The 19,322-nt window shown below is 26.0% G+C and overlaps 1 protein-coding gene across 1 annotated transcript in view; it reads right to left on the bottom strand.

Annotated features, from left to right (window-relative positions):
* LOC113559937 overlaps window positions 1-2,862 on the bottom strand; it is a 33,011-nt gene extending 30,149 nt beyond the window's left edge. Inside the window, exon 1 of the mRNA XM_026965721.1 lies at window positions 2,768-2,862. The gene's annotated coding sequence lies outside the window, so the exon portion shown is untranslated. The remainder of the gene's footprint in view (window positions 1-2,767) is intronic.
* Window positions 2,863-19,322: the final 16,460 nt, after the last annotated feature.

Raw genomic sequence — 19,322 nt, 5'->3', positions numbered from 1 at the left:
CACCCATGTAAAATACGTAGATAATATTGTAGTAGAAAATAATTTCCTCGTTGCAGTGTGTAATATAATTTTAATAATAACCACAAACAATGACGTCTAAACCAGTTTAGGCGGAAAAAAATTGAAGTGTGTTTGCGGAAGACGCCATTCTCATATATTTAGTTTACGTAATGAATTATTCTGTTTTTATCTCCATACCATTATTATTTAAATAGTAATAATTTAATTTTCAATAACAATCTTATAAAGTGTAATGTGTGCAAACAACAATAATATTATTATCTACCTATATCGGTAACGTCGGAAACTCGAGACCGTATTTTGATTTTCGCAATACGTGAAAGCGCGAATAATTGCGGAGGCGTAAGAAAACTCAATTCATTTTCCGTTTCGATTATACTTATGAAATATTATCAAATTTAATTGTATATGGGTCATTTATGTGTTGATAATTCTATAGGTTCTATATAATAATATAATGTTATACTTCATTCAACCGTTAAATTACAATTATACAGGTATGGGTTAGAGCCTTAGAGTACTGTTTGGAGGCATTATTCTAGCATTTTTATTTTTTTCCCTGTCGCCAAAGGGGATTATGTGCCAGGATTTAGACGAGAAGTGACAATTTTTAAAATCACAACAATTTGTATTATCTTAGTATTTTATGATAATATAGAAAAAAAGTAATAATTATGTTCTATGAGCGCATGTAGAAATTAAAAACAGTATTATATTAATAAGTAAAGGTGTGAACAAGTTAACGAAAATGAACACAAAATTGCTAAGTTAGAAGTTAATAGTTGACAAATAATACATTTTATTCACTAAATTCAAAATTAATATTGATATTATAACAGAAAATAATCAAAATATTAACTTTTAAATTTTTTTAAAGTTAATTTGTGGGTAACAAAGAATATTTTTTTCCAATATTGTTTTATTAAGAAATATGACAAAAATATTATTTTATAATATTATTATTATTAGTAATAAATTATTGCTATTATAATGTAGTATTAGATTTTGTATGGACCATTAAAAACCAAAGTTGTAATTAAAAAATTAACTAACTGATTAAGTTGAAAAATTAAGAAAAAAAACTTTTTAACTAATCAATTTTCTCAGCTTTGTCATATGATAATTTTATTCTAACAACTGACCATGTGTGTTAGGCCATAACTACACTTTTATTTTTTTTATATTTTTCCAACTAATGTACAATTTTGGTTAACAAACCGTTAAAAAGAGGACTGCACTTCACCGGTAGATACATAATATAACACGCCAGCCATTTTCATATAAATCATTATAAACATTATGTATCATTAGCTTACTAATAGGCTATAGCCTACAAATATTATAATACTGTTATAACTTTACAGCGTAAAATGTAAAAACTAAAAAGTAATACACTCGTAATCTGCTCTGCACATTGGACGGTGCAGCACTGTAGCATATATGTATATACATATTTATAATTTTGATTCTCCTACTGCAACAGCCTACTTACTACTTAGATAAAATATTTATAAATGCATGATACCTACTAAGACACAGGCCACAGACAGGCTGCAATATTTAGACATGCTTTCTCCGCACAATCAATCTCTTTTCGTGCCCCTAACTGCAGTGTCCCGATTTCCACCTATCCAATTTATTATTACCGCTATGGCGTACCAACGAGTGTGTATTAAAGACAAGTCATTATCTATAAAATGTTATATGAATGTATCTATAATATTAATAGGCGTGTTGAAGACGAATAGTTTATCCGTGCAGCTAGACTGCAACGGAGATGCTGTTGCAGTACTATGCACCGAATAGTCCGGATTATTAATCTAACATACTTTCGCCATAACATAAAAATATTGCTTTATAATATTATTATTGGTTTATATATTTAATTTTGGTTTCATAATTTCGCAATATTCGTTGACCCTACATTGACAACAATGTGAGGTAGAAAAACAAAGTGATCGAATAAATAACGTTCGTTTAATAAATATTACTCATATTAGTATCAGTATACATCTAATATAAAACACTCGTTATTTAACAAAATGTTTTTGAAAAAAAAATATTTTTTATAATTTTAAGCCGTCACAAAATAACATTCCTAGAAAATTATCTTTTATAATTTTTTATCATAATAATGTTTTACTCTTTTGACTGACAGCATATATTTTTAATTAACAATTCCAAAGAGAATATTATTTAGAGTATTTTGATTGGTAAAAATCAAATTTTGGACAAGTATAATTTATTAGTTATGGGTTTATAAATATTTAAAAAGGTAACACATTACATTCAAAATCACGTTGATAGTTTTTGAATTAATATGAGTGTTATGTGTTAAATGTATCATCGATGTATGTAACTATAATAATATTATTATTATATATCCATATAAGATTAAAATATGTAAAGGTAGATTTACTGCGTAATTATATTTATCAATAATATACCTATTCTGGTGATACTATAATAAGTAATAGATTATAAATATTAATAATAATATACATAATTTGTAAGACAATATCACAGCATAATAAGTCACTTGTTCCGCTTGCAAAATTCATACATTTCAAAATTATTATAATTCAAAAACATTACAAAACAGAACACGAGACGACTGGATACCGTATTTATTTCTAAAGTATAGTTACTGTATTTTGTGTTAGCCAACCTAACCTGTATTATGTTTATTGTTAATTTATTAATTAGATAACTTGAATTTAGTTTTACCAAAACAAACCGTACTTACCGTAAGATTTTGTGAATATACAGGTTCGTAGTTTATAGATCACATTGTGTGTTTAAAAAATGATAATATAAAATGTATATGTAATAAGTATGATACTCGCACGTTTAAGTAGTTATAGTAAATAGGTATGCGTTCGGGAAATCATGATAAAATAGTCAGTTTAATCGTTCAGATAAAAATATAAAAAACTATTCATCAAGTGGTGCAAAAATGACGCTACTCAATGATTGAATAAGTATAGGTAATACAGTTTATAGATAGGTACGTACTTTACGTATTATACGATTCGTGTATGCATCACGGCTCACATGCAATAATTATTATTAGTAAATTGTTGACGCCGTTCTTTGAAGCAGTCGGGGTTAAATAATATGTTAGTATTGTGTATGGAACCTACACGAGAAGATTTTTAAACAACTTTATACGTATCCATATTATAAATCCTATTATTATATAGTCTTACTCAGCGTTTCCCAAACTATATTCGCGAACCCTTAGGGGTCTGCACGTGTATTGGAAGGGGTCCGCGAACGTTAACTGATTAATACAATATAGTTATTAATATTATATTTATTATTGTTTTTTATTTTTATTTTCATTAAGGGGTCCGCAATCATTTCTACTGTCTTTAAGCTGTCCGGCAGATGAAAAGTTTGGGAAACGTTGGTTTTACTATAAGTAGTAGGTAGGTATACATGTTGCGTAATGGTTTTGATCCGAGTACGACGGAGCACTCTGAAAAAAATAAAATAATGTATCCGCTCCCGCACGCACGTCATTGTGAAAATGTATAATTATTATGCTTATTCATCATATAATTAAGTGTAGATACGAGTATAAGTATTCAGCACTGTGTTATACAATTCAATATGCTGCATAACAATTAGCAGTGAGCGCGCGAAACTATACGAAAAGTCGAAAACCGTGTATTACAATTTATAATATAATATTATGTTTGCGATGATAACACCGCGCGATCTATACAAAATTACAACCAGCAATCTAAGGAATCCAGAAACCCGAGATCACGGTCAAGATCAACTATATTATGATAATATTATGTACGACCTGCCTTAGCATCACAATATTATATATATACACTTATACACAAACGAACCTGTTCGCCACTGCAGACCAAACGTCCTTGGCAGTGATCGTATGTAGACGACGATTCTACATTCGCCCGTGATAGAAATGCATATAATAATATATCAATTACTATTATTATTATCTGGGCTGAGATTTAAACGCACTTTGTAAATTATTGTTTGTGTTCCAAAGTTAGATAATGTATTATGGCGTTTTATTTTAGTGCGTTTAACCTTAAAACTGGAATTCTTGATTTTATTTTAACATTTTCATTTCAACAATATTAGTAGAATATTATAAGGTAAATTGAAGTGATTGTACATATATATTAAAGTATCTTTTATTTTTATCGAACAATAGTATTTTTTTCGGGAGTTCGTAATTTGCACCAAAATAAGGGCATTTAATTAGCACCGCGTAGATAGTTTAAAATAGTGTTTGTAATTTGTACCAAAATTAATATATATTTCTATTAGTAATGGATACTATCGAATAATAATTTATCTCGACTGACCCGTGATGAAAGTTCACTCTTCAATCACGATGAGAGAAACTTATACATTTATAAATTGAACCAATATGTAAAATAAAGTTTGAAGAAATACCAGTCGACACGCGATATTGTCACAAACCGACTATAGTATTCTACACTGGCTGTATCGTTTATAACACGCTTGTTATTATACATCTTTAATGTGAGCGCGGAAGTAGATTGGCGTAGACCGGTGTACGTTGTGTCGGGATGGATGCGAGGAGGAGAGCGGCTATAACTGGTTCGCCGAGCGCGGTCAGCCGGTTGGTTTCGCGCATAATTTTATTTACGCATGTATATATATATATATATATACTATGTACTGTTTATTTTTTAATATAAACCAAATATGTATACAATACTCGTAATACTAACAATCATTTACATGTTACCTATATGTATATATGTATGGTATTTGTTCTGTGTGTAAGAGGTACTTACTCGACATACAATATTTATATCGTTTATTATGTACTAACTAGTATTTAATTATGTTTAATATTGTTCAGTGGATGGCCGTGTTCCAGGTTCAGGTTTTGTTGTTTACAGAGTAAAAAAAAATCAGGAAACTATCGAATAATATCTTTAGTTTTTACAATATATATATACCTATTACCTAGGTACCTAGGTAAATAGGTAACAACTACTTGTTACTACAGACTACAGTCAACACAGACTTATAAAACCAGATTAGGATTTTTGAGGTCTCAGAGCCAAATATTTAACGTACCTCAATATACAATTTATAAATTATCTATAATCGTATTTTTATTTAAAATATTAGAAAATATATAACTCATATAAAATACATATTCAATTTAACTATATTTTTTTAAGTTTTTGTACCATATCGTCTACATTTATTGACTGTAAAATAGTATACTTTAATTATTAATAATATTAAATCCCAAGAAGGAAATTATATACTATATATATATATAGGTATTAGGTATTTTCTTTTACGCACAATATATTTAATAAGTAATGATTACAACATTATAAATAATGTATTGTGTAAAATTAGAGGCCTCTAAAAATCTCAAGTCGTATAACTTACTGCAGGCCATGTCTCCCTCCTTAGTCTGAACTTAAACATGTATGATTATGATGTGACTATTCGGTAATTATTGTCTTTAGTGGCCTTTAAATATGTATAATATATAACTATACTTTTAATTATGATAATTGATTATATAATAATATAATTTATCAAATTGATAAAAAATGGATCCTTTCTCATATAACAGAACTTATTAGTATCTCACAACTTCCGAAAATGTAAGATGCATCGTATAATAAATACAAATTAAGAAAATTTTGAACGATGATTTGAGTCTTCGAATAATTCATTTGTTACCAAGAACCCGGTAAAACACAAACTCATAAGTAACAACAAAAGAGCAATTTCAATATTTTATTAATTTCATTGTTTTATCATATTCTAGTGACATCAACTAGAAAAATATTGGTTTCACAATAATGTATTATTAATGTTTCTTAGTTAATAGGATCCATTGTATCTTGTATTGTAAACGTTTAACTAACGCATAACATAAACTTTTACGTTATTTTTAATAATAGAGATTTAGATTGACTTATTGTATTATGAAGACCTACGCAGCGTGTTTTGTTTTTATATCATGGAATAAAAACCTGAATTCTAACAATATAATATATACCTAAATATAATAAAAAAAAAAACAAACAAAAATTAAAAACCATTCGACAACATTTCAAAGTTTCAAACTTACTCATAATATGTTTATTTTAGCGTTCAAAATAGTAAATATCTATTTTTATCTTTTATAAATTGTGATTATAACTTCATAGTTATTTTTTAAACAAACTAAACATTTTTTATCAATATTATTTTTGTAAACACCTTCACCTCTTAACTATGATGATATCCGAGGAAATCTAATAATATTACTAATAATTATTATTTTACTTTAAAATTAAACATATAATTTAAGTAACAAGTGAAGTTGTAGATTTAAAACTTCCATAGTTCTATTCAGGATAATTCAAAATATATGTGTCATAATAATGCAATTCTTAAAAATGTATTTTACTAACACTGTTGTAAAGAATATCTAGTTATTACTAACTATACGTCGTCAAAATATATTTTATAACAAAGAAAATAAATAATAATTTGGTAGACTAATTTTTTTTTCTTATTCTAATCTTTGCAAGGGTGAACTATTTTTGTAGCACTTTATAGTTTATACCCTCAACGATGTAACATTATTTATTAATACATTAATATTAGATTATTACAATGTCTTGCTCGATGAGGACATACAAACATTTTATATACAAATCTTTTTTAATGATTTTACTGAGCTTACGTTAATCTCCTTCACCCATTCCGACCCCGACAGGTGTCCATCACACTTGAAACTTGTACAAGATACGCCGTACTATAATCCTCTTACACTTTTATAAAGTAATGAATAAAATGTCGACGATGACGTAGATAGTAGATGGTATAACGTATATTCAAACTTGTATAATATAATACTATACGGATACGGATACAAGTAGGTACGATGTTTTTATTTATCTATTTTTTTATATAAGTGGGTCCGACGCGCGAAGGTGGTGTTATTTATTGTATACATATATTCTGTATTTCTCAATTGCCATAACAATAATAATATTTTCTCTTTTCGTAGAATTTACGAGACTGAAAGCTTTTTTGCTTATTGTTAGTGGTATAAAAAACCTCAAATTCAACTTTTAGTGACATGCAGCTCAACAGCTCAACTCTATAATAGCATGATGGATTTTGCGAAATTGTGTTTATTGTTTGACAGAATCCAGTCATACAAGATCTATTATTGTAACATAGTGTACAACGACAAATTTGATGAAAAATTACCAGTTTCTTAATAACGTTTTATATGAAAAGACATTATTTTAATTTTTCGGGCTAGGAATATCGAGGTGGCGGTTGCCAGGCAACAGAGGCTACGCCGTTTGTGTGCGGCTGTGACGACGACGTGACGCTTATCGTGGCGAGTGTATAGGTATTACGGCGACGGTGAGCTTTAAATTGCGTTTTAGAATTAAATATAAAACGTGATTATTGATTATGCTAAAACTTAAACGTCAATAATAATATAATATTTCTGTATAATGATATTGTAGCTTTCTCATTGTTTTCTGCGCGGATGCACTGTTTCCTGGCTAGAGTTGAATCAATAACTGATAAAACGCATTGGTAGTGTACTAGAGTGATATTCTAAATTTAAATCTAAATACGAACTCATTTTACAGTGAATCACTTATGAACCTAAAATGATCTGTAAATAGTATATTGCAGGTTTTCATTAGTACCTATAGTTACATCGCTGAACACTAACATAACTTTATGAATTTAAAACATTAGAACGCGACGATTAAAGTACATTTTAATTAAACATATTTTTAGTAATACAAGTAAAGTTTAGTATTAAATCTATAGTTATAAATAGGCGTGGAAGTAAATACAATAAAATATACATTTCCACGAATGATTGGGCTTCGAACTATTGGATTAATTTAAACATAAATAAACACATAGCCTGAAACGTGGTAGACCCTAAGGTAAATAAACACGTTTAATGTATTCAATTTACTGTTTGGACATATAGTCGATATCACATAATATAATTTAATATTTATACCATCATATATAGTATTATATATGTTAAATAAAACAAACAGTTTTTCAATTAGTCCAGTGTTTATACTATATTGAACCACAAAACATTTATTTTTGGAATAAATAACATTTTGTGAACGGTCACTCAAATAAAGTCAACAAAATGCAGACCAAAATATGCAATGTTAACAATAACACTGACCAGAAGCTTAAGTAATTTAAATAAACCATATAATATAGTTCACAATTGATTTGTTTTATTTTATTATTATTATTTATAGTCTTATTAACCTTAGCCCTTAGGTACAATATGGTTTTTTACCGAGTGTGTCTAAAAAAAATACAGTGAAATATGAAAAAGTTAATAGCCGCTGTTTAAAATAATGAACATAATTTTGATCAAAAAAAAAGCCTTATTATTTTATGACATTTTAAATATAGGTTGCCATTTAAAAATCAATAGTTTACAGTGGTTTCACTACCTATTAAATAGAAGGGTAAAAAAAATTAAAAAAATGTTGTAGAAACGCATGAAACTAAAAATGTTTAAAAAAGTCAACACTTTGAAATAATGAGTGTTTAACGATAAAAGAATCACCCTGTAGATAAGTTAGCATTTTCATTAATTCAAATATCCTATTGACATTTTAATCACATGTTTTTTAGATTCTTTTAGTATATTGTAAATTTGAACACACGTTGAATTTGAATAATCAACGTACCTAACATGACAATTTTTTTAATTCAAGTCGACTCTTAATAAACTATTTTTTAAACATACCTATGTGGCTATTTATAATGTAGGTATAATTCGGAAGTACCTATAATTAATATGCACGACGCAGGTGAATTGTATACATAAATTATATTATAAGTAATATAAGTATACTGTATGTCAGTATACTATAAAGTATAATTTATGTGCAAACGATTTTGTGATTGTTATTATTGCTTATTTTTAGTGTTACTTAGATATTATAAAATAAGTAAGTAGCAATATCGGTACCTATATCTATTATAATTAATAAACTGCAAGCGGTTTTAAATGATGCTTAAAACTTTTTAAATTTCACTATAAATTGCACTTGACTTACAATATTTGAAGAAACAAAGTAACTATATTGAAAAAAGTTAAATTTCAGATATCTTGCGGTATCACATCGTACTACGGTAATTCAGTATTGATTCACAAATAATTAATAAATAATAACTATCATACTGTATTTATAAAATATGATGTAAAATAATAAATTTATTCTAATATAATAAATGCAGTATTTTTGTTAACATTTAATTCAACTTAACGTATTATTGCTAATATAGATTTTATTACTAATTGTATTATAAAATATATGGTAATAAAATAATATACTATATAATTTATATATATCTATAAGGTAATAGAATTGTACTCGCGTGCTTTTAACGTTTTTGGTAGCGGTCACATTTGGTGAGTATATTTTATATTATGTGCTTAACGGAAAGTTAATAATATTATAAAAATATTATAACAATTATAATAACATATTATTATTATAAAAATATTATTTTTTATGGGTATTTTAACCTTGTACTGTATAATACAAACATATGCATGTAAGCCCATTTTGTATCATTTTTTATTTCTTAACATTAAATCTAAACTTAGGTTTATAAAGTTCCAATTTTAAACATTTGTATATCAGATAACATTGATTATAAAGTAAGATTACCGTGTTTTAAATTTAACAGAGTTCAATAATAATTATCACATTTTCCGATTGTGTTACTTTAAAATTTAAATTACAATTAAATTACAGGTAAAGTTAAATGAGCTAATTTAAAATGTCGTGGGAACGACTACGTTGGATTCTCCGTCTCTTAGGACGGACATTAAGCCTGAAGTGTTGAAGACCGCTTGCTTTGTGTACATTACTAAAGAAACTTACCGATGACTGAGTCCTACGAAGTATTGACAACAGTAATATTATTATTCGTGCATCATCCATCCGACAACTGATGTATACAATAGGTATATGTATTATTCACATTTCGTAATGGATGGGATACCGTCGTCGGAAAATAGGTTGTACTGTTCTTTAGGATTATTCTGATGTCTGACGAATCTATAATATGATAAATAAATACAAATATAATTTTTGCTTTGTATTTTGTAATATACTAAAACACTGTAACCATACATTTTACTTTAGGAGAGTGCCGAAATGAATGATTAATTGATTTTGCGTGTTCCAACATTAATATTGTTGATTTATATTAAAGCCTTAGAGCTCTAAATTGACTGGATTAGTAGAATTATTTTATTTAACTTATAATTTAAAATAATAAAATAATGCATTGTTTTTATCTTATTTTAAAACATATAGTTTTCTTAGTAATTACATAGTTTGATTTAAGTATTAATGAATTCGATTTTTAAACTTTTACATTGAAATTTTTTTCACATTTTATATATTTTTAATTTATCAGTATTCAATTTTTATTAGTTCACCTTTTCTTTTTTATATCTTCTTTCGATATTTTTAATAATATTCATAAATCAAAACTTTTTACACACACATTTATTAATAAATTATTGTTTAATTTTCGCTTTGTAATTATTTTACAAGTTTTGTACGCATATTGCACTTAATTACTTAATAATATTTTAAATTCAAAATATTTTACACATGATGTATAGGTAGATTTTTATCTTTTTTTAATTATGATTTGCTCATAATGCATTTTGTTATTGATTCGTTTTGAGATTTCTATACATTTAATTTACAGCCTTTCCTTATCTACATCCAACATCAATCATAATATAGATATAATATATAGTGTTCCGTTAAAAGATATAATAGCGAACAATTTATAGTGTAACAGTGACTCATGTCATTTTACCAGAAATCTGCGGAAGGTGGCTATAATAATAAATAATTATTACTAGTATCGAATATTCGTTCAAGTATTAAAGTATAATAATACTGTATGTATTGGCAATACATAGTAATATGAATAGTTAATATTCGTTAAATATAAAAGTCGAGGGAACCTCATGAGTATAGGATGACAGTTGGTCATAGCATCAAACAGAATTTCATATGTTTAATTATAAAAAAAAAAAGGTTGCCAAGTCAGTGATCGGCATGTAAACTTAACTTTCTTGATTTTCAATTTTTAGAAATTTATTAATTGTATGCAATATGTATGTATAGTGTATTTTATTTTCATTTTCATTTAGTGAGATAGATCTCCAAGACCAGAGAGTGGATTTTGTTGTTCGATGTCTTGTTAGATTCACATTGGCTAGGAAAAGTGCAGTGAAGATTTTCAGAACTTTCACTTATCATTACAAAGCTTTAAAAAAAAATTAAAACATATTTTAGTGGACGTTTTTTATGTTTTTCAGCTTTATAGCTTTGTAGTGAGTTAATGATTGAAGATAAAGTTCTGAAAATCTTCGCTGCACTTCTCCTAGCCAATGTGAATTTAACAAGACCCCAAATAACAAAATCCGTTATCCAGTTTCGGTAATCTACCACGCAAAATGAAAATCTAGCAATTTATAAAGCAATACATTTTTTTGAAAATTTTTAATCTGACATTTTGTATCTACTTGATAATTCCTTTTTAATAAGCTATCAACCAAAATTTTAGGTATAATAGTTTTGGAGAAAAGTTAAAAAATAGAAATTTCGAGACTGTTCACGCCGACGTTTTTGTGGATTCAAATCGTTATACCGCTTGGATGTGATATTGGATTTCTCTTATTAATATTTTATGTTAAAGCTAGCTTAATTATCCACCTACTCATTATAACTGAGTTAAATTTTTATCATTTTCCTATTTAACACAAATTCTTGAAGTTTTAAAAATTCAGACTTTTTTCATTTCAATTACCATACTTGATTAAAAATCAAGAAAGTAAAAGATTATATAATATATTTGATGATATTAATGGTTTACTCTATAATATTATAATATATTATACTAACTAAATAATAAAATATAATTAAAATAATATATTTTAATATTATAATAATAAATAATAAGTCACAATGAAGATACAACTAAAAAAAATAATTTAAAAGGTATATTTAAAGATAATAGTGATTTAAGGTTTTTAATATTATATAATTATACATATATTATGTAAAAATAAAATACCATAATTTATTTAAAAATGTATATATTTTTTATAATGCATTATGTCGTGGCGTCGGTGTTTTTCATTAAACTTACGTAACTACCATAAACACCATATTGTCTATTGTTCTCCATTCTTTTTTCATAATGGTACATAACACATTCATAAATAATTAATATATTTGATCCTCCTTTACTTTTAATACAATTTAAAAGCATTTTAAATAATTAGCTGTTGCTTATTATACGATGTATAGTAAGTCAGTAAGGTAAACCAACTGAATATATACATATAGTAACCGAGCACGTATTCACGATAAATTTTCGGGGGGGGGGGAGCTGAGTTAAAATTATTATAATACATGAATAAAAAATATATTATTTTAATGATAAAAAATGATTCTACTTTGAAAATAATGTCTGTGTAAGGGCTTGATTATAACCATACTATATAGTATATAGTATCTATATATTATTATGTAATATTTTAAGTTAGCTAGAATTTTGGAGTCTTTTTTAACTTTTATTTAGTGATTTCCGATTAGCAATTATGTCCTATACTCAAATATTTTATCGAAAAATGCATCCGGATATAATAAACTATAAATTATAAAATTATGTATATATGTGATGCTATATTATTATTGAATGATTGTAATAACGGGTAAAACTCAAACGCAAGCTAACACAAAAATACATACATTTAAAATTATAACGAATTGGACATCAAATTATTATTGAGCTAACGGGTTATAGTAATTTTATTGATTCTTTAATAACTCCATTTAGGGATCCATCCACAGACTACAGTTTTTGTGTCTGTCGTCTGTTATAAATGTATAATAAAATATTTATTATATGCTTATGAGCTTGTTATTTTGTCTGTGGTCATTAACTTTTCCCAAAACAAATCTACTCTTTTTTAATTATCACAATATCGCCAGTATAATAATATTATAAACAATTTTCAAGTTTTAGATTTTGGTAACCCCTTACTGTAAAAATTATATTATATTTTATAGGCGGTAAACGGTGACACTTGTATACAACAATATAACATTATAATATTATACATTGACAATGACATGGTCAAAAACAATTAATGCGGTGGCGGTAATAGGATATTAAATAACGTAGTAGCAGCCTCGAAAATATACTAAGGCCATTGACACCTTTGTATCTGTGCATTAATGCAACAATCATTGTGTTATATTTTATTGATATAATGACCATAATGTACATATAGGTGACGGCTATATAATAATAAGGAAAACGTTCACTTAGTAGTTTTGTACGATCGGGTAAAAATGTTAATTTCAGAACGCGACATTTTGTACTATTACATACATAAAGTATATATTTTAAATATAAATTACATACCTAAGTATATAAAATGTGATAATAATATTTATAAGTTTATAACATTATTAATTATTTTACGATGTCATAAAAGCGTCGTTCAATGTTATAATATTTTATGGGTGATGACAGATGATGGATAATAATAAAAATTATTATTATTAGGTAGATGCCATAATATTATTTTTTAACAATCACCAGTTTAGCAGTCACCTGTGAAAACAAGTCATCATTTTCAAGACGTATGACCGTGCGAAAACGAAAGGCTATAACGTCAATATCACCAGTTTTCTGCAATACGGTCCCAATGATTCGAATAATAAATTGAGTAAAAAAAAATTATTATTTTTATTTGTTTCTATTCGCGGAAAGTAAACTAAGTAACTGAATAACTTACATCTCATTCAACCGACATGTATTATTTCATAGTTAATACTTTTTATTTTAAAATATTAAATGAATATCTTTTAAAGTTTAGTATATTGGTTTAGGTTGGTTTTTATTTTTTTAAATTGTAATTTAAAAATATAAATTAAAAAATAAATTTGAGGTTTAGTTGTATAATAAAAAGTAAACACTGAATAATCCAACATTTATACAAAAAAATGCAATTAATTTTGATTTTATTATATTTTTAAATTGTATTTGTTTTCTATAAATTTGTTTTACATGTTGTAAACTATTAAACCTAACAAATTATATTGTATCATTAAAGTTAATACTATCATAGAAAATGTAAAAAGGATAAGTTTCAACATATTATTATAATGTATAATTAGCGATCATTTTTTTTTTACGGCTGCATAATGTTTAAGTATAAATTAATTAAATATTATTTTAGTTGCAATATTGTTTACTTGCATGATAAACTAAGTATACACACTTTGGTATTTCTAATGTATAATTTCACAGTTTAATGTTGTTCCATTATTTTGTTAAATATGTTGAAATGTAATACAAAACACATTATAATAATATGTATCCTAATAGAGTACCGGTCGGCTTATAGCTTATTATTGTAAAGCTACAACTAACTAATGCCTGTACCAGGAAATAATTGTTTGTGGCGTACCTAAATAATAATACGCTGCTCTCTAAATAATAATAACAATAATCACCATTGTTATTATAACAGAAATGTGATTCGTGATATATATATATATTTATTAGTTATAGAAGATTTATAGAACTGTAGTCTAATATACTATGTACAGATTTTGCAGTATACATATTATACAGTAGCACAAAATATGCACTTTAAAATTAATTAGTATTATGTACTGTATTAGGTATACTTACATTTGTTGTCACTTGTAAGGATATTGGCATGAGATTGAAGAACAATCGGTATCGTCTATATATATAATCATTAACCGGCGTGGTTGTAACAACAAATCGGGCAAAATGACATTAATTTCAAGATCCCAGGAAAATTCCCCATATAATAGATTAATATTAATTGTATGCACAAAAATTACTGGTTATAGCGTTCATAACGGCTACATAATACTCAAAATAAAATCAGAACAATTATTTTATGTATGAACTAGATATTCTAATTTCACGTATTCGCGTGAAATTAACATTCAAACTTATAAAACCGTGTACTTGAAAAATCAGTGACACACAGATAATATTATTCATGTATTTTATTATTTTAATATTTACTTTAAATTTAAAATCGTAATTAAACAATAAAATAAATTATAATTACACAAAATCCACATTATATATTTAATATAAACGACGGTGTTTGGAACGTTCGCTTAAAAAATGAATTCGTTCACGTTCACGTTTGTGTTTCTTTTTTCAAACAAACGCGTTCAAGTTCACGTTCTTTCAAAAAATGAACGCGTTCATTGGGTCGTTCATTTAATTTTTTAATTTTTTTTTTATTAATTGTTACCTGCAGTAAATATAAAAACTCATAAACATATACCACTTAATCCAAAAATAAAAATACAATTTAGACTTTAGAGCATATACAATATAAAAGTATCTGAATTATATTTTTAATAACTGACATGTTATTTGAGTTACAATCAAATAAATATTATAGGAATTATAATAGGATAACATTATTATTATAATATATTTTATACATATATTTATTAAATAATAAATAAATTGAACGTCTTAAAAATCGATCAAATTTATTAAAAATATAAATGTCGTTCACATTCACGTTCTGTTTGAAAAAATCTTATTACGTTCACTATATATGAACGTAAATGCGTTAACCTAACGTTCTTTCCAAACACTGAATTATTATTTAACGAATATGTATTTAGCATGAAAAAAAATCCGTGAATAAGTAAATAAAACTGAAACACGTGAACACTGATAGCAAATTCATATGTTTTGTAGGTAGGTTAACGCAAATTCAAATTTTTCACTCACGTGTGCTGTGTGCACGGACTTCGTGTTTACGTAGGTACGCATTAATTCAAGTTTATTATCGGGAATTCGAGACCTATAATTTAAACCGCATGTAACGATTAATAACCGAATATTATGATTGCTATCGCATGCATTCGACTAAAACTCTAATAGTAACAGTGTAATTACCTACTTAAATGTGTCTTTAGATAAGTTTCAGCATCGTTAAAATATATGGGAAAAAATCACAAATACTTGTAATGATATTTTAGTACTGTTGGTGTTTGGCATGGTTAAAGTGTATATTATACACTATTATACTACTGATTTTTAAAAATAATTTAGTTTCTACTTGGAGTGATGAATGTATCAATTTTCCATTTTACGAGTAGTTTTAGATAGAAGATTGGATCTAGTTTGTACGAGAGAGGTAAAAATAAAAATTCCAGTATTTTTTTATTATAGTCAAGAAAAAACAAAAAAATAAAGGAAAACAGGAATTTTGATTAAATTTATTTTGTTTTTTTCTAAAACGAATAATCATAGAAACTGAAAATTTTAATCAAGTATTTATATTATAATTTCCTATAAATGGTTAAATTTTAATAAATATACTTGAAAATTTAAAACGAAGTTCCTAATTAGTGGTTCATTTTCCAATTAAAAAATATTAATAATTTATACTCGCAATATTTTTTTATAATATTTATATTTAGAATTTTGATTAACTTTATGAAAATCTCGAAAAATACAAGTTATTTTATTGTTAGAAACTGTAAAAAGTTTTCTGTTTGTACCTAAGAATAGAAGTTCCTTTATTGATTTTTTAACCTATAGGTATATACATATAAAAAAAAGTTCTACCGTAAAGGCAAATTCATTTTTTATATGTGTTGAAATTCAAAATTTTTATTACAACATTGGGTACTCACATATTATATAATACCTAACTATTTCTTTCCAAACCATTTTTGTTTTTTGTTCTAATTCAAAAACAAATAACTGCAGATACTCGAAATTTTCACAAAATGTTTATCTTATCATTTTAAGTACATGATGGAATTATTCACAAGAACTTAAACTTTTACGTATATTACATATTTATAAATTTTACTAAACACAATAAAATGTTTGATTTATTATTTATTTACTAAAAATCATGTATTATGGTACAAATCTATAATGATTAAATAATATTAATAATATTTTTTAAATACAATGTTTTTAGCAAAAATTATTAAATCAATCTATTGGAATACTAATATTAAAACAGTAAAATAACACATTTAATAGCAATATTAAAAAAAAAACATCTCGAAGACTCAAAATAATATATTTATTAATATCGACTGATGAACCGTCACACATTCAGAATCGATTCTCGCATATAATTATGATATATCGTTGAATTTAAATTTAATATAAAGCGGTACCCGCTCTTGCCGGTACGTTTCTTTTTTTAACTGTCTTTTGGCCGTCGTTATAGATATATTATAAATTATAATATGCTGTTAATATTTTTTTTTTATAAATTATAAACTTGGCTGATATTGTCCATGATTTTATATAATGTATATAACAATATCATGAAGTATACACACGACAGAACACACACGTTTTATACATATTTTAATAAATTCGGAGTCAATACGGAAAAATGAAATAAACGATATGCGCACAAGCTGAGTACATATTAATTGTAACTATTAATTATAGTATAGGTAAGTATTTTTGTACCTATATTCTATTTTAGTACACTTCTAAATTTTATAATGTAAACATGTACAATCGTTATTTTAATATAATACCTACAATATATATTTATTATAAGTATAAATGTCCTTGAACGCACGTGCATTTAAAATTACAAATTTTAATAATTCTAATGATGATAGAAAATATTAAAATACTAACATTTAACATAAATTTATATGATATAATATAATGTGTTTGTACTAATATAAATTTGTTTGGAGGATGGTAGGTGGTAATCATATTTTAATTATAGTTGAGATAAGCACAACACTGATGAACTCATAAGTACCTGCTATAATAACGATCGAATTGTTTTGTCTGTGTTTTTATTCTAAATCAACGTGTATTTGAAATATTTTAAAGTTTTTATTATATTTGAATATACGTTTAGGTTTAAATTTTATATAAGGATTTTTAAACAAACTGTAAATTATTTGTATTCATATAGATCATGCGTTTATATTAGATTCAAAGAATTAAACGAAATTAGCTCGTGTATTAAAATGCTTTTTTACTTTAAATAATTTAAGGTCCTTTATTTAGGATTGTTGGTACTTTGTTTTAATGTTGTATAGAGCTTCGAACTCGGGTAATGACTCATAAATCCACCGACCAATGTATACATAATTATTCATTGTTTGTTTGTAGGTATATGACTGTGCAAGCAGTAAATTTGAAATGTTTGAATATGTAAGTATCTTTTAAAATATTGAAAAATTATATATTAAGCTATTTAAAAATCATAAATAACTATACATGATTATTGATTGTTAATTATAAGTTATTATTTATTATATATAGATAAATTGTTTGACAACAAGTCATTATAACTCATAAGTCAGCGGTACCACCAACGTTACGTCTGCGTCTGAAACATTTAATAACAAAAGTAATCTGTACGTCAATTTATAGTTATAACTTATAAGGTTATAACTATACATTTAAATGATTATCTTATGATAATTCTTGAAAAACAATATAATAGCGATTTTTATAATTCCACGCATAATATAGAGGTGATTGAAACTTTATAATCGCTCATAAGTGTGTAAATCAATAAATAAAAAAAGCACACGTCATTGTACAACAATACAACATGCATTAATGCATTATACAAATTACCTACTTATAACATGTGTAGATAAATCACTTGAGATTTTAAAACTTTTTCTTAGTAATACGTACAATATACACAATAGTTTGGATATTCACTGTATAGCTTAAATCTTCGAAAATATACGAAGAAAATGCTAAATAATATACATATATGTATTGTTTGTACCAATGAATTATTATAAATTGAAAAATTTTAACGGATAAAATATAACTTGTTTTCGAAAATCCGTTTTGTGGATCCACTCATCCATATAGCTAGGACATTTATTGTCTATAATAATATATTTACACATACACCGCATGGATGTTACAAGTATATATTATATATTTTTCTTTTTTTTAACAGGAATGACCAATAATTCCCCCGTGTATCCTCAATGCTGTTATAAATATTTATTGGATATTGACTGTCCCCATCATCAGGCACAACAAGACGTATAACATATAAACATTATTCATTGCAAACATCAAACATCTTGTGGCGCAAGATAACGTTAATATAATGTTTGTACATCATCGGCGCGAGAGTAATACGGGGGCAGTATACG

This window comes from Rhopalosiphum maidis, chromosome 3 (genome assembly GCF_003676215.2).
Source record: "Rhopalosiphum maidis isolate BTI-1 chromosome 3, ASM367621v3, whole genome shotgun sequence".
Classification (NCBI taxonomy): domain Eukaryota; kingdom Metazoa; phylum Arthropoda; class Insecta; order Hemiptera; family Aphididae; genus Rhopalosiphum; species Rhopalosiphum maidis.
The sequence above is the reverse complement of the archived record's forward strand: the minus strand, read 5'-3'. Positions and strand labels throughout refer to the sequence as shown.